This window comes from Uloborus diversus, chromosome 6, assembly GCF_026930045.1.
Source record: "Uloborus diversus isolate 005 chromosome 6, Udiv.v.3.1, whole genome shotgun sequence".
Taxonomy (NCBI): Eukaryota; Metazoa; Arthropoda; class Arachnida; order Araneae; family Uloboridae; genus Uloborus; species Uloborus diversus.
This window is the reverse complement of record NC_072736.1, coordinates 89,515,016-89,534,113: the sequence shown is the minus strand read 5'-3', so window position 1 is coordinate 89,534,113 and position 19,098 is coordinate 89,515,016.

The window sequence follows — 19,098 nt, the reverse complement described above, 5'->3', positions numbered from 1 at the left end:
AAAAAAAAAAAAATTTTGAATCTGCTGTATGGCAACGCTGTTTATTCTCACTATTTTGCTGGATTTCTAGAGTATTTTACAGACCTGATATAACTGGTGGTGTTATTTTAATTTTGGAAGTTCAAAAATGAGGTTTGTAATTTTATGCAGTCGAATAACATTTCTGCTTTATACATTTTTTTTCTTTTAAATTATTCCTGTTATGTGTCATTTTGTTATAATACTAGAATTTAAAAAATATATAAAAACATTTAACCTTAAATATAATTCTGGGTCTTGATAGCAAGCTATGTATATGTAAAATGTCACTATCCTGGTGTTTTCCATACCAGTACTGTATAGCTGAATTGTATTATGGTTAAAAAGCCCTTTATTATTCGTTTATTTAGATCCATATCAGGACTCGGTGATTTTTTTAAATTAAGAATTTGTATTTTTAATGAAATTGTGACTATAAAATGTAAGGTTTTTAGAGAATCATTGATTAATAATTTCCAAAAACTTTTGATAAATAAAAAGACAGCTGCTTTAAAACTCAAAACTTTATATTTTTCAACACCAAGGTCAATATTGGCTATAAGTTTGATTTAGTTTTTAAAAAAATATATATTTAACTGTTTCGCCTAATGTTTTAATATTATAAGTAAATCACAATTTCTGTGTTAAAATATACTTAAGAAACTCAGTAGAAGTGAATACAAGTAATAGTTTAAAAAAAAATCATTTCAAATTTAATATATATATATTCGCTATAACTAGAGATTATTTTGAAATTTTCAAAAAGTCTTGAAAGCTTCTTCATATGTTAAAGATTTTTTAAACTAAAATTAATATACATATTAGCCGGGGTTGAAAACAATTATATAGTTTAGGCATCAAGTATAGCATTTCATATACAGACATTACAGCAGACAACTACAGAAAACAAATATCTCGTATGAAAACCACTCATAATAAAGACCCCTCCTGGTGTTCATCTTAAAAAAGTCTTAAAACAGTTTTGGCGTATTTTGTGCAATAAATATTGAACTGAAGCAAGCAATCAAGTATTTGATAATAGTATAAATCTCGTAAACATTTGAAAACGAAATCTCGTGATTTTTCCTATTAACTCGTCTTTTAGTTAAGCCTTTAATACAGGCTTTCTGAAATTCTAAATTTGACTGCTACTCATCGTTTAATGAAAGAAAGAAAAAAACTTTGTACGTTTAACGCAAGTTTTATGAGTTTAACGATTTTTCAAAGCCGGTGAAGGCATTCAAGTCACCGAATCGTAATTCTTGATTCTTTTTTACTGAGATGTGAAAGAAGTTTTCCCAGTTTCTTGAAATCAAAAGGATATGGGTACGATTCTTTTAACTGTAATAGTGGCTTTATGGTCATGGGTTTACAGAAGTTTTGAGCAGATATTAATGTTTGATCCAAACCAAAAAGGTAGAATAGAGTCGTAGAGTCGCTAGTTATTTTCTAAACTTATCTTAAAGGCTACAAAGAAAGTAAAAAAATCATTTTTTTTTTAAATTTTGAAGATATAGTTTTTAAATTTTTATAAGTTATAGAACTTTATGAGGGGAAGTAATATGTAAAGTTTTGTGGGAAAATTCTGAATAATTTTTAAAATGCAGAGGATATTGTATTTTTTTAATCGTAAATATTTGAACCGCAAAAATCACTCCATGAGCACCATTTTTAAAAAAAAAAACTTGGATTGCTCAATTTTTCTAGATGCATATTTCATATTTAAAGAAAACTTGGAGAACAAAATTTCATTCACCACAATATTTCATTCAAAAGGTGTCAAAAACAGCCTTTGTTCAAATGTCGAATTGTTCTGAAAAAAGGCGATAAAATTAGGGTTTAAGGCTTTTTTTTTTTTTTTTTAAAGAGAACCGATGGTTTTGAAAATTTGCTCCCTAACGTTTTTCAGTTTGCATCTCATCATCAATCAGAAAAAAACTCAAAGTACCGTAAACTGGGAATACTTGGACCCGAAATTTCATATTCTTTGCGAGTTTTACACTGATTTTTTCGTAAAAACCATAATGTGCACTGATAACCACGTTTTTACCACTTTTCAGACGTTCTGCTACCACCTTAAGCTTTTTTCAAACAACAACTGTAACTCTTCATATATTTTTTTTTTCTATTTTTAAAAATTGGGTTCAAGTATCCCCGGCTGGGACGACATGTTCCCACTCAGCGGAAAAGCTGTAAAATCGGTTGTGGTATCAAGAAGGACCAATGATTTTGAAAGAAAACTCAAAACATACATTCTAGTGTGCAAACTAGTTATATAAATTTCAAATTATTTATATAAATTAATATAAAATCAACGTACATTCATAATAACATATTTTTAGCAAACATAATTTCACAAATAGAAATATAATCTAACAACAGCTAAAACCAATTGAAATGCTCATTATTTAAACGTTAGAAAGAATGAAAACTCCTCTCTTTAATGGTTTGGGTGGATTTATTTTCTCTGATATTATTTAATACCTGCTCTTCCTCGCTACAAACACTACAGGATGCCCTTGCTTGTTTCGTAAACGATCTTTCAGTTTTCTTTTTCGAGTTGATATACTTAAGTCAAAATGGGCTGATGCCACTCTCTAAGACATTTCTCCGGAATTAATTTAATCTGGACACAATTGTAATTTTTCCTCCTAATAATCCACATATTTCCTGCTTAAGAGGTTCTATTTTACTTTCGGACCCTTTTTATCCCCAGATCTGCTAGTTATCAGGTATAAATAATAGTTAACCTCTTTATTTTAAAAGATTACAAACCTTACTTAACATAAATAGTGAGGAATTGTGGTCTGATGTTGCTTAAACGCTGGGTTTAAGTAGTCCCATTTTAAGGCAACTAGTGCATTTTTGCTAACTTATATTAGTTACTGTGTTAATTATATAGCAATAACCTTAAAACGCTGTTATTTGATTAAGAAATAGAATGCAAACATAAAACTATCTTCACCTTGATTATCTCAGATGCTTCCATGAACTTGCATGTGAAAGTTTGCAGACACTAAAAACAACTGTTTAGACAACTTGCAATAATAACCTCAATCAGAAAAAGGCAGGAATAGCAGAAACTTTGTTTCATGCTCCAGCCTCTGCCTAGTACTGCTACCTGTCACGGAGAAGTTTTTTTTATATCTATTATACATTGAGTTTTACAGGACCAGGACAGATTTTAAACATTTTTTTCTCATGGATTCAAGTAGCCCCTGGAAGCTCAACTAGCTCCACTTTACGGTAACTAAACAAATCCTGATCGGCAAGAAGCATTTGAAAGATACACATTAATTAAAAATTTACAATTATGAGATATTTGCATTTAAATGAAACATTTGTTCACAAAATGTATACTATCACACTGACAGAACAGCTTATAACTTCTGTAAAAATAATCCGAATTTAAAAAAAAAATTGCTATGAATAACAAACAGTTCAAATGTTAGTTTTAAGGGGAAAAAAACGGAAAATCAAAATTTTAGACGATTATTCGCATTTTAAAACTCCATTATATCTTTAAACCAAAAATAGAAATAAAAATTTAACGCTGTAAAAACTTTTTTCTTACATAAAACTAAACTATTTGCATATGTAAATTGTTTATCCTCATAATTTAATGTAAACTATTAATACACACAATGCATTTTACTATGTTGTTATTTACTTTCGTTGAAACATTTCAACTTATTAAGGTAGTAGCTGCTAATATTTCATTTACTGAATGTCTAACTATATTACTTTTCAGGTCAAACTTCATGAAATGTCTTATATAATGACATATTTTTCATTTCTTTTTAAAAGTTTGACACAAAATGGTTTAACTAACTATTCCCATAAAAACACTAGCCTGTTGGTAGTAACACATTATGGGGCAATTCCATGTCAGATCAATCACCTTCTTGACCTCACCATCTCCGATTTTAACGAAATTTCATGTGAAGGACACATTTGACAAGATAAGTAAGCTGCGAATTTTTAGAATTCTACTTTAAAAATTTTACGAAATACAGGACTGTTAAAAAACTGAAAAAGTACAAAAAACAAACGAAAAGTAGTGACATTCAAATGACTGTAACTTCTCGTAATTATAGTAGAATACAAATTCAAAAACCATTGTAAAGATAAAAAGTAGAGCTTTCTATTGATATAAAACATGACTTTCTTAAGACAGGTTTAAGTTTCAAGGTCATTCACCGTGACATTTGACCTTAAATACCTCAAAACATGCCCCTTAAAATTTCTTCAAAAAAATATATTTTATAGCTCTTACACTGTTCTTCCCCAACACCAAAACTTAGACTGGGATCGCAATGGCATGGTACTGAAAAAAATCAGAAATGTTCATATGTTTTACATTGTGGAATTCCATGTGTCAGGTCAGTCACCTTCTTGACCTCCTCACCATTTTTGATTTTAATGAAATTTATTGTGAAGGTCACATATGACAAGATAAGTAATCCTCTCGATTTTCAGAATTCTACTACAAAAGTTTTACGAAATACAGAGTTGCTTAAAAGCGTAAAAGTGCGAAATAAGCGGAAAGTTATGACATACAAATAACTGTAATTACTATCCTAATTACAATAGAATAAATATTTAAAAACCATTGTGAAGTTAAATAATATAGCTTTCTATTGGTTTAAAAGATGGCTTTCTCATGACAGATTTAAGTTTCAACGTCATTCACCGTGACTTTTGACCTTGAATATCTCAAAAACCTTAGACTTTTTCCAAAAAAATATTTTTTACATAGTTCTAACACTTTTCTTCTACTACATCAAAACTTAGGCTGGGATTGCAATAGCAAGAGACTGCAAAAAAATCAAGAATGTTTACATACTTTTGTTACATGTTTTACATTAATTCTGTCCTAAAAAAATTGTTTTATTTTTTTATGTATATGCTTTAAAAGTATGCATATTTTGACAAATCCACAGGTTTCTCAAATAAGAGCTAGAATATAACAGAACTTTTATTTGATAACCATAATTTTTATCCGTAATTAGCAACAAATCTTAAAAATAAAAAACAGCAAATTATAGCCTATGAACAAAGCTTCTCGTATAATGGCAGAGTTTTGTTCAACAACCAATGTTAGAAATTCTACCCCATAATTAATAAAAATATTTGTTAAAGTTCCAAGAGACCGCCTTATAGCTTCGAGTTATCAATAGTTCGAGTTACAAGAAGCTGTATGTAAACATTCCTAAGTTTTTTTGCAGTACCTTGACATTGCGGTCCAAGCCTATGTTTTAGATAACAAGTATTAGAGCTATAATTTGTTATTCTTAAAGAAATTCTAAGGTGGCGTGTTTTGAGCTATCAAGGTCAAAATTCACGGTGAATTGAACCATGGTGAACACTTGAAAACGTTCACACCGTTCACGAACGATGAACCTTGAAACTTAAACCTGTCGTGAGAAAGCCATGTTTTATACCAATAGAAAGTTCCACTCTTTAACGTTACAATGATTTTTAAATTTTTATTCTACCGTAATTAGGATAGAAGTTACAATCATTTGCATGTCACAACTTTCCGTTTATTTTGCACTTTTGACGTTTTTAACAGCCCTGTATTTCGTAAAGCTTTTGAAGTAGAATTCTGAAAATTGGCAGGATTACTTATCTTGTCATATGCGTCCTTCACACGAAATTTCATTAAAATCGAAAATGGTAAGGAGGTCAAGAAGGTGACTGACCTGATATACGGAATTCTACAACGTAAAACATATGAACATTCCTGATTTTTTTTCAGTGCCTTGTCATTGCGATCCCAGTCTAAGTTTTGGTGTACTGGAAGAATAGTGTTAGAGCTATAAAATATCTTTTTTTGTAGAAATTTTAAAGCGTCATGTTTTGTGATATTCAAGGTCAAAAGTCACGGTGATTGACCTTGAAAGTTAAACCTGTCGTAAGAAAGACACGTTTTATATCATTAGAAAGCTTTATTTTTTAGCTGTAAAATGGTTTTTGAATTTTTATTCTACTATAATTAGGAGAGAAGTTACATTCATTTGAATGTCACAACTTTTCGTTTTTTTTCGTACTTTTCCAGTTTTTTAACAGCCCTGTATTTCATAAAATTTATAAAGTAGAATTCTAAAAATTCGCAGCATTACTTATCTTGTCATATGTGTCCCTCACACCAATTGCCGTTAAAATCGGAAATGGTGAGGTCAAAAACTTATATTTTTTTATTGATTTGATGTGGTGGAATTTTATATATATTTACGTGTCCGATGGTTATCAAATTATTTTAATCAAACTTATCACTTTCTGGATATTACAGCAGTACCAAAGATCTTGGTAGTACCAAAGTCCTTGGTACTGCTGTAATATCCAGAAAGGTAATTCCCAAGAAAAGGCACCTCTAATTTAAGAGACATTTATCCCTGGTCCGAGTCCCTTTTAATTGGAACTTCCAAACATTTGCCTATTATTAACGGAAACTAGGGTTAAGGGACACCCACAGAGAAAAAACACCAAAATTCAGGCATAAACGTGTAGGAAAAAATGTGTTTTTATAGCTTATTCTATCAGTTTCAGCGACAAAAAGTAGTACTTTTGACAGAAGGAAATAAATACCCCCATTGCCAAGTTAATCATTTGCAACTACATAAATGTTTGAAACTGGGATATCAACTGATCTCTAAATAGTATAAAATGAAGTATCCAAAAAGCGTCTGTGTGTTCGAACTCGCAAAACTCGAGAACTGCCCGGCTGATTTCGGTGAAATTTTCACAATTTGTTCCTTTAAGTCCTGAAAAGGTTTGCAGACCAGTTCGAATAGTATCGATGAATAGTTCTTTTTTTATTCCAATTTAGGCCCAATTTTCTCATAAATTCCGAAATAAGGGGTTGAAAAATTACTTGCACATATTAATATTATATATCGTTGGGAAGGGTCGAATTTTCCGCGTTCTACGCAGTTTGTTTCAGTGAACTAACTTAATTACGACGGGAGTTATTTGCGTTTTTAGCTCGAATTTGTTTAGTCTTAGCTGAAATTTAGGCACTTCTTTCTTCATTACATCTATCAAAAAAAAGTGAGGGATTGTCCCACAGTTTTCTTTTTGTCACCATTGGAAAGAGCTGCTTTTTTACTACAAATCTAACTCGACCTGTGGTCGAAAGTTGAACCCTCTATCTCCACTAGAAAAAAAGTTACAAGCGAATTAAATGAAGTTCAAAAATCTGTTTTCTATGCAAGTTTTTAACCATTTTATTTTCCGCTTCCACGGTAACGCTTTTTGAATCCATTGTTTAATTCCATCTTTATCATTTTCAATTCTTAAACTTATTTTGCTTTGTGTTTCCATGATTACGCTTTTTAAATCCAGTTTTCTCATTTAAATTTATTAAAAGTGTTTTAATATCTGTCATCATTGTTTGGAGGGGAAATTTTGCATGATGTTTTTTTTCTTTTATTTAAGTCTGATTGTTGAATATACGTCACTTGACACAATTTTTATTTTCAAAAAAAAAAAAAACAACCGGACAAAGCCGGGGGACGCAGCTAGTGTGCCAATAAAAAATAAATACCGCAACTTAGTTGCTAAATTTGACATGTGAATTCAACTTTCACTCATAAAACTTAATTTTAAATATGCTCAGGTGGGGTAAATGAGCAGGTTTGGTATAATGAAGAATTAAAGAAAAAGCAGTGCTTGCCAAACTTATTGTTTTATCGTCATGTGGATTGTTTAACAGATTATATACATCAGAAGCAATACTTTTAAACTACTGTTTTTATTTGGCAATATTTTATTTAAGTGTAAAATAATAACACTTCTGATTTTGTGTTTGACAGCTTATGAAACTGAAATTTATTTTTCTGCATCATATTCCTGGACCAACATTTTAACTAATTTTAATATACAGTCGACTCCCGCTAGAACGCGATTCCACTTACGCGAAATGGCAAAAACGCGAGTTTTTCACGAGTGATGAATTTAAGAGCTAATGCGAATTTCTTGCTCGCAACACGAAAATATTTGGAAAGAAATCGTTGTGCTAAATGTCGCCTTCGTGATTTACTACTAAGTATAGGTTTCCTGAATGCACTTTCATCATTTTAAGCATCACTGACTGCTCAAGTTCTTACACTACCCGAACTTAAACATCGTTTTGTTAGTGCGTATAAATAATCACTCCACATTTTTCTTCCTTTTTGAAATTCTAAATATAAATGGTGCTAAAATATTGTGTCACCTAGGTACCCTCTATCATCTAAAGTTTGAAGATGGAAAGAAAACAGTTTAAGAAGAGGTAAAGATGATTGATACGTTTGAACAACTAAAAAGTGGATCGAAGGTAGCACGACAGTTAAGTATGACTGAATCTTCCAGACGTACAATTAAAAGTCAGGAAAAGGCAATCCATAAAAGTTCAAAACTTAGTTTTAATATAAATTCCGCAGGGTATTGTCTTTGCAAAATGCAAGAACTGAAATTGGAAGCTGCTGTTGTAGTGTGGATTATAGAGATTTTGTGTTGCAATTGATCGAGGTTAGCCTTGAACTTTCATTATTGAACTTTTCCTTCCGCCCCCCGCTTTTCGGATCTGAAGTGAACTGAGCGAGAGATAAAATAAATAGAATTGATGGAACACGAAAAAATGATTTTTATGGAGTCGATTTGTAAATTTGTTATTTCAAGCTGTAAATAATAGAGAGTAAGAGTTTTCTTTTAGATAGTATTGTGCATTTTCATTAGTCAATTTCAATAACTCTCTCAGCAATTAAAGATGTAAACGCCCAAAAAGAATCTGCAAAGGGTAAGGCTTTTACCTATACAATTTCAATTTAAGATACCGATTAGTACACTTGAAAGAGGGATATTACCGCAGATGAAAACGTTATAAAGTAAATGCGAAACAACTGCATTTAAAAATGTTAGAATAGTGATCTGATTGCGCAGCTCAAATTATCATCTTCAATTTTTAAGTTATAAATGTATCTATTATATGTATTGCACGGTACGGTACTAGTATAGTGCAGCTTTTTATTATAACTACATACTGTACGTACCGTACTGTTTTATTTTATGTCTTTCTCTCCTACTGAACATTGCTTTTATGCGTAACAGTACTTTACGTTGGATAATGCAGCTTCTTTAGGAATACAGCTTTGTATGTAAGAAACAGTAAAATATATATAGTAAAAAATGGTCTCTAAAATAGTTTGAGGGATGCTTAAAAATGTCTTAAATTATTGGGTATGTCAGTTAAAAATTCGTACGCTCACCCTTTTCCACAACGCGAAATTTTTGACTTACGCAAGGGGTCCTAGAACGCATCCCTCGCTTAAGTCCAGACATGACTGTAAATGTGCTTACCCCTTGTTCATAAAGAATATATTTCTGTATCTAGATAAGTTGTATTCATTTTGTATTTTGCTTTACAGCAGGTTCGGTGAAGTAGGTTAAAATGATGAAAGTGCTACACTTAGCAATTTGTGTGATCTAAAAAGCAATGTTTCTATTCTTTTCTCTCTTTTTTCTTGTGTGAGAATCAGAGGATATACACGGAAACATGTATATTCTATCCTCTGTCATACACTGAATCAGAAGTTGCCTTGAGGAATTCGAAAACAAATGAAAATGTCTTCGAGAGGTGCTTATTTCAGCTGTGGCGATTGCAAATCTGCAAAAAGAGCATAAAATACGAAGAAAGAAAAAAAACCCCTCGGTAATATTTGATTATTGTGGCAAAAAAAAAAGTGCAAATCAAACTACGATCTAAGAAGGAATTAAAACTGAAAACGTAATGACACCTTTTTTAGACACATCATTTGCTGATTGTTGGATACGGGTCAATTTGAATTTGAAATTTCTTTTTTATAAAAGCATTTATCTGGCATATTTTGAGAGCAGAAAAACTTATTCATCTTCAGTATCTTATTAAATGAGCATTTGGTAAAGAAATACTGTTCCAGAACATGTGGAAGTAGTTGAAGCTGAAATTAACTTCATCCAAATACGGGATGAACCGTTCTTCACTCGTACAGGACATTACAAATTGCTTTTATTGAATTCAAATTAAAAAAAATAAATACAAAAATGATCACTAGTTTGTTTTATAGGTTTTATAATTCATCTTTCTAACTCAAACTAGAGAGTTTTCCGTTTTCTCAAATTATATTCATTTTATCTTACACCATGGGGTAAAATGATCATAAGGACAACCTTAAAATAATTCAACAGGAAAAAAAAATATTTAAAAGGAAACAAATTAAAAAAAAAAATACATAGCTATTCTCACATAGTGTATTATTAGATATTTCTCTTTCAAAAGAAAATGCACACAGAGATATTTTATAGTGTTTTAGAAGTGTAGCTTAACAAAGTCGAAAATAGCCAATTAATATTCATTTTACCTCACCTAACCCTATATCTTATAGTAAAAAAAAAATGCCACCCAACGATTTTAATTTTAAAATTTTTGTATACGAGTTGTTTAAAGATATTTAAGGAGACTTAGCGTTTCTTTTTGAAGTTAAATTTGGTATAGAATAAATATTATTTATAATAATTTTCGCTCAGACTCTATTACTCGTATTGAAGAAAACCACAAGTTCCGTGAAAACATTGGACCCCGCTAAATTACGTCACCCAACTCATCCATATTATACCGCAACATTGTACATGAACCGCAATGTTGAAAATATTTGTTTAAATTTTTTTTTAAACTGATTACACGTTAAATTATTATTTTCTTAGTTATTACATTTTTATTGCAATTTAGATGTTATTTTTCTCAAAATTACTCTTAAACCTTTGTTTTATCGGTTAATTGCTTATTTTATATTTTATGCATTCGTACGGAAGCTATTGTAAATGATTTCAAAATTCCTTAGCGCCCAGGGCTTCTTTCTGTTTTCAGTCCGAATCGGCCAAATTTTATTGTTCAGTACTGTAGCAATTATATCATTAATTATTTCTCTTATATAATACTAAATTGAATTCTCATAAATCATTGCAAACTTGCAAAATTATTCAAAAAAAAAAAAGAACTGCAACCAATTTGAATATATTTTCATTATTAAATCATTATTGAAAGTATGCTCAAGCATGGTTCGTAAAATATTAAATTTGAAAAAACTGTGAACTCAAACAAAAATGTAAAAAAATCATCAGTTAATTATGAAAATCTAATTAATTAGCTCATCATAGTACTTATTCTTCAATGTTTACTAAGCACACCTGCATAGCTTGAAACGTGTCTTGACGATCATGAGAAACTCCACGCAAAGAACCTATCTTAATTAAAAACGGGAAGAAAATTTAAATATGAAAAGAGGGAATGATTAAAGCAACATATTTACGACAACATTCTCAGCTTAAAAAATAAGGAATAAACATTTTTTTTTTAAATTATTGATGAAGTAAAAATTGCGAGTTAAATAAAGTGTTTACAGTTTAGTTTTTAACAAATGCATCTTATGCAGTCTAGGTCAATCACTAAACTTGATTTGTGTGGTCTGTGTCATTGTTATAAATCTATCTAAAACATCTAAGAAAAAGTGCAAATAGTTACCGTAGTAGGCATACTTTATACACCGTGCTGCAGTTGGGAACCTTTTTGTGTGTGGTGGGGGGGGGGGGGGGGGGGGCTGTTGTCTTTCGTAGTTAAGATGTCAAGGTACTTTTGTAAAGCCAAAAAAAGGTCAGATTAGATTACCTTTGCCAGCTTCAATTGTAAAAGCAGACATTTAAGTTTCTATCAAAATTGGTCTGAATCTAATTTGCGTTAGATTTGCATTTTTTAACAAAAATAAGCCAAATACGGTCAACTCTCAATAACTCAAAATCCCAAGGGACCGGCAAAAACGTTCGAGTTATTGGTAATTCGAGCTATGGGAAGTTTCTACAATAGTCTCAAAAATTTGGGACAAGATGAAAACTTCGAGATAAAGGAATATTTAAGTTAGTAGCTTCGAGCTATCGAGATTCGACTGTTTTTAAGATAATGATGCCATGCCCTTCCCCATCATTCTTCATAAGACAATGACAGAATATGCCAGTTTAGAAAACATAGAAATGTATGCATAAAATACTTTCACTATTAATAAAATGTTTCCAATTTTATCTTTAAAAATCATAGAATCCAACCAATTAGTATTTTTAAATAGATTTGCACCACTAGAATAATGACTTGTGTTGATATGTTGTTTTTCATTTACTAAAAATTTTACTTCGCAATTTTGATATTATTTGTGCCCTTGAAAATAGTGATACATTAGGTACTTAGCGTCATCACCTTTTCAAAATGAGTGAAAACTATTTCTTCATTATTTTAACGCCTCAAATAATTACTTGAAAAGAACGCTTATTCTTACGAAACCCTGTGAAACTGCTAGCAAATGATTCACAGGTAATAAATATTCACTTGAAAGCTTTATTTCCCGGAAAGCATTAAGCACAGGTATTCGACGGTTTAATATCTTCATAAAAGTTTTATATTATTAAATGTGCAAAAGTTTTAGTGATTAAAACTAGAGCTTGGGGCAAAATTTTTATGCATGAGTCATTAATTTTGTTATTGTTGAATGCAAATGTTTCAAATAATTTCAAGTTTAATATGAAAGTATTATGTGAAGTTGTAGTTGTTTCCAATAGTTATTATGTTTCAATACGCAAACGATTTCTCTATGTGGTGTTTCGTACAACTTGCTACCCAAATAATTTTGTGCATGGAATGATGAAAAAATGAGAACACTGAAGATATTCTGATTCTCTATTTAAACTTTATGTAAAACAGTTTCAAAAATGAAATACAGTTCATAGTTTAGTGGTTCTAATTTTAATATTATTTAAATCAGCGATTAAGTAAGTACTTCTCATGTACAATAAATATATATTTAATTTAGAGTAACAACTTCACAGCCAAATCGGGAGTTTATGGACTGAATTTGATCCAACTAAGCCAGATAAAATATCTCGTATGTAAATGATGGAAATGAATTTTTAGTAGAAGAGTTTTCTCTTACATTGGAGTGTAAAAGCGACTTTTTAAGTATAAGCAGGAGTTTTCTCTAGTTTGAGTGCGAAAGGGATTTTAAGTATAAGCATGGATTTCTTAAGTTTGAGTGCAAAAGTGATTTTTTAAGTATAAGCAGCGATTTCTTGAGTTTGAGTGTAAAAGGAATTGATTAAGTATTAGTAGGGATTTCTTGAGTTTGACTGCAAAAGGGATTTTTCAAGTATAAGTAGGGATTTTACTGAATTGATGGGTGAAAAGGAATTTTTAAGTATAAGTAGGGATTTCTTAAGTTTAAGTGTAAAAGGGATTTTTTAAGTATAAGTAGGGATTTCTTAAGCTTAAGCGTAAAAGGTAGTTTTTAAGTTGGGGTTTCCCGAGTTAGAATTCAAAAGGGAATTTTTAAACAGTAATTTCTTGAGTTTGAGTGAAAAAGAGATTCTTCAAGTATAAGAATGATTTTTTTGAATTCGAGTGCGAAAGGGATTTTTTAAGCAGTAATAAGGATTTCTGAAGTTTGAGTACAAAAGGGACATTTCAAGAAAAATAGACTGTGAGTGCAAAAAGGATACTTTAACTTGAGTGAGGATTTAGGGAATTGTTTTTTAAAAAAGACGGGATGTCTTAAGTTTGGGTGCAAAAAGGATGTTTTTAGTGTAAGTAGGGATTTCTTGAGTTTGAGTGCGAAAGGTATTTTTCAAGCATAAGTAAGGATTTCTTGAACTGGAGGGTAAAACAGATTTTTTAAGCATAAGTAGGTATTTATTGAGTTTGAGTGCAAAAGGAATTTTTTTAAGAATAATTTGGAATTTCTTGAGTCTCAGTGCAAAACGGATCTTTTTTACAGTATAATTATGGTAGTCTTCAGCTTGAGTGAAAATGCTTTCTGAATTATAAGTAGGGATTTCTTGAGTTTGAGTGTAAAAGGGACTTTTTAATTTAAAAAATATAACTGAAAATTTCTCCAATTTGAGTGAAAATTCGTTTTTTTAACTGCAAGTAGGGATTTCTTGAGTTTGAATGTAAAAGATATTTTTTAAAAATGAATTTCTTGATTTTGTGTGTAAAAGGGATTTTTTAAGCAGTAACTTCCTTAGTTTTTGAATGTAAAAGAGATTTTTTATGCATAAGTAATTATTTCTCTTGCGTTTGAGTGTAAAAGAATTTTTTTAAGTACAACATAAAGAGGAAATAACTCCCAAGGCGCCTTTGGGGATCCAACCCATGACCTGTGGCGTATGAAGCATGTACCAAACAGCTACGGAGACTCCAGTCACTATACTACCTAAGACCAGTTATTTTTGTGACAAAACATTAAATAGCTTAGATTAACACACTATGACAAGTTTTTTAGGGCGAATTAATGTTTAGAAAATACTTTTTCCAAGCTGTTCATCTTCTAATTTTAGATTCTACAAAGCAGTTGTTTGATTTTGAGACAAATTCAATGACAAAAACGAAAAACCATGAAATAACTTTCATTTTATTCTTTAGAAAACTTACCCTCTTCTTTCCAATTGTCCTTTCATACTTCTTATTACGTTATCTTAACTTCAAAGTTTAAACTATCTCTGAGAGTGCTTCTGAAAATAATTGGTTAAAAGGAAATTTGTGTCATCAATTCCTTAAAAGGTGTGAAATTTCCTGCACTTCATTATTTTAACGCTTCAAATACTTCGCCCGAGAGCGATGGTGGATTAATCTTCAAAACTATACTCAAAACTAGGGGCATGTGTTTCACAGCTTATAAATATTTATCGCGAGGCTTTATTCCCCAGAAAACATTTAATATAGATATTCAACTGTTTAATACCGCTGTAAAGTTTTAATATTAATAAATCTACAAAAGTTTTGGTGATTAAAATAGGGAGCTTGTGGATCTAAATTTTCGACTTTGACTCCTTGGGGAGAAGATATGCGTATAAATTTTGAAGATTGGAAATGGCTCATATAATTCAAGGTTTAATCTGCAAGTATTCACAAGGATTGCAATGTTAGAAATGAATCTTGTGTTTCAGCGCAACAATCAATGGTTTAATCTTGGAACAGTCTGTGAAATGGCTAAATTGGATTGAATGGTTTGAAACTGTTAGATTTGTGTGGAAATTCCAACACAACTTGCATGATAATAAAAATACTATGCGAGGGGGGGGGTGGCAGTTAAACATTAAATAAAAAGTATAAAATGGAATGTGGGACAAAGTGAAATGGTTAAGATGACTGAGTTTTTTTCAAAATGAACAAATCGGAAATTTGTGTTGAAAATTACAGTATATAAAGAAAGAGCATTGTATTTTATAATAAAACTTGCGTTGAAATTTTCTATTCAATTGTAAAACGTTTTGTTAGTCAAAAGAATCAGTAAATAAAAGGTTGAATGAACAAATGAAAGGATAATGAAATAAAAAACGACTAATTAAATGAATAAATCAGTTAATATATGAAGACAAATAAATGATAGAGTAAAAGAATGAATGAATAAGAAAATAAGTGAATTAATGAATAAATAAGTGAATTACTAAGTAAAGGAATGTAATTGAATTAATTAATAAGTAAAAAGTAAGTGATTTATACTAAATCATTGAGTGAGTAAAATGAAACAAATTATTTCACTTTGCCCCATCTACCCTATATATATATATATATATATATATATATATATATATATATATATATATATATATAAAAGCTTAATATTGATTAGATCAATAGTGTATTAAATATTAGAAGGTTTCAATTAATATTTAAAATGTTAATAATAAGGACTTGATCATTTTATTGTAACAAAAATATTTTTTCACTTACAACAAAATATTACAATATGAGTATCATTTTTTTTTTTTTTTTTTTAAATTGCCTGCACTACCAAATGCTTTAAAATTCAGTGGTATTATACCCGATAGGTGGAGCTAACAGCAGAGTAAATATTTCACCTTTTCACTTTGCCCCGCTGGTTCACTTTGCCCCGTTAGTTCACTTTGCCCCATGTTTCCCTACTAATATAAACAGAGTAAATTGATGATGTATGATTTTAAAGGAACTTTTAAAATATACAAAGATGGGAAATAATTTCTCAACGCCAAGAAATAGTTATACAAGAGTAAAAGAATTATAAAGAATGATTCTTAATTGCACACCTATGCACATGATTAAGTCCCGGCTTGAATAGCAGAAAATTTAACAAGAAAATCGCGTTTATCAAGTTCGTTTGTAATGTGCGCTATACATTAGTTTGGAACAAAAATGCCGATTTTTTTTTTTTTTTTGTTGTTGTCTTTTTTACATTTTGTAATAACACGGAGAAGTTGTGTAATGATATACAGTATAACTTCGATTTAACGATTGTCAAGGGGCTGGAAAAAGTTATCATTAAATCGTGGAGGATAGACATTTAATACATTCAAATCCGGACTAAAGAAATGTATCATCAAATTGAGGAAGTCGTTAAAATGGGTATCGTTGAATCGAAGTTATACTGTACTTAGTATGACTGCAAAATCTGAAGGATGTAAAATAATATGTTCCACTGGCCCCACATGACTTCAGGTTTTGTACTATTTAGACCATATTATGTTATATACGGAGTTCTTCTTTTATTTGATTACAAAAATAAATAAATAAATAAATAAATTAGTAAATACTTTTGAAACAAAACAACCCAAAGTTCCTTATGTGTGAATGGATGCAAAACAAGCTCCTCGCCTCCAATCAGGGCAGCTAAGAACCATGGCAGATCCCTTGTCAGTTTGTCACCGGATCCCTACCCCAATGAAACTTATAAAACTTATACTACTCATAGTCAGAGCCTTGAGCCCCACAAGTGCCGGACCCTGGTTTTTGACTAGATGGCGCTTAGAGCTGGAATCTAACTGGCGAGACCAAATCCAGTCATTGACTTAGAAAAAGCTGCTGCAAAAATCCCAAGTCACGTGATTCAACTACTACGAATGGACGACACGTTGTGCAAACCAATGGAAGAAACCGGATTTTTTAAAAATACTTAACTTAGAGAATGTTATCATGTGATTTTGGATCTTTGTTTCAAGAATAAAAGGCTTCACTCCCTCCACCTTTTATTTCGTCTCAATTTGTTGGCATGCCTCAGAGCAACAGTAAGATATCTAATCCCAGAAATAATACTAAGATAACAGTGAGATATCTTAGCGTTATTTCAGGGACATAAATATCTTACTGTTGTTCTGAGGCGACGATATGCTCTACTTAACTAATAGTGCTACATACAGAGGTTTTGTGTGGAATTTCTTTTCTTGATTGTGATGTGATACCATCTCTTGATTTAGGACAAGGTCTCTGATTTAGGACAAGGTGCACACCTTGTCCTAAATCAGAGAGCGAGTTGGTGATCTTTATTGCACCAACAGAGTCAAATATTATTAAAAATAATATTAATAAAAAACCAAACCCTGACACGGTTATCCTCCTTTCAACAGATGCTTGTTCAGACAGAAAATTAATTCCTTAGACCAGTTTAAATTGGCAGAGCGTGAAATATTTTTTTTACTTCTTCTCTAAAATGTTAAAAAATGGGTTGAGTTGGTGTAGATACTATATGCTTCAGTTGTATGTCAAATTTAAATGCTAATTATTAATTAACTCTACATAAGTGCAGCTGTCAAAAAAGCCACCTATTTTAAACTGCATACATATTACGTGATAGTTTTAGGGAATAAAATAATTGTTCACAAAAGTTTCCTATTTGCTGTATAAAAAAAGCAGTTTTCCCTTTAACTTCACTTCATGACATCAATGTTCGATGAATGGCTATCGAATGTATACCTTAGAAATAATCGAAATTTCAATATTTCTCTGTACTGTCATAAAAACGATGTTTTGTAAACAAATATTTCCTAAATTTTATTGAATATAGCAAAAACATATTTTATGGCTGAATTTATCGACAGTCGATATTAAAACATTTTTCATGAAGGAAACAAATTTTTGTCGAGTTTTATCTTGGAGAATAGATTTAGCATATTTTGTTCCTTTTACAAAAAATTTACTGCCGCATTACTTACGATAAAACTGTATTTTTCAGGATATTTATAAAGAATGTGACTCGGAATAAATCATGTATGGAGCGAGGAGGCAATGGTATTTCAATTTACGTGGAGGGCGGTAAGTTTTTAGTTTAACGTTTGCTTTGAAATTTTCTATTTACTCTTCTTCTCATTTTCTCACTCTCTCTTACTTTTCGCGTGTGGTTATTTGGTATTTGAAATATAGTTCGTTTTATAAGTTATCTAATTTCAGATATATATCCTGACATGAATAAATTCACCTAGAAACGTTAAAAAAAAACTTCTCAAAAACTGGCAATCTGTAAGAAATCGCCATTTCCCGTCGTTCTTCTTTTTAGTGCTATGGTTTTAACTAAAGAAGCGGTTCTTGTTTTTTCAAAAAAATTTATGTACGATTGAGATGGAAATGTATTTTTTTATTCGCAAAATATTTACATAGAAAAATTGCAAAAAGTGGACATAATGAAATATTGCACTGAGGGGAGGTTCCGCAAAAGGCCAGGAAAATTGATCCTCCTACATATGCCATTCTTGATTTTAAGTCAAATCGTCGATTCCCGTGTTAACTACACACCAACACGCAAAGATGTTCCACTCCGGTAGAAACGTATGTAACCTTCCTTTCGACCCCTGACGAAAAAGTGGTTCGACCAAGAAGCCGACATTAAGGAACAGGTTGGCGAGACAAGTTTGGGAAGAAGCGTGCTTGAATGATCGAAAAGGCACTAAATCGCCAATGCTGATGTCGCTGCATTTGCAATGCGAATCCGGAGGTGAAGATGTTTTCTCTCTTCTCTCCCCTCTGCGGAAGCGCTGAAAGGGAGGTAATTAAGCCTCATTTGTACGATGGTTCATTGCTAAAGGGTAGTAAAAAAGTCATTGTAGAATCGTCAAGCGTAAGTTATTACGTTAGCGATACGTGATTTAAAAGAATTGGGGCGAAATTAGAATGGCGCAAAAGTATGAAACGAGTAAAAATTTTGAATCCTTAAAATAAATTAATTTTGCCGGAAAAAAAAAACATGCGTTGTTTTTACCTTCGAATTTTTTTTTCTT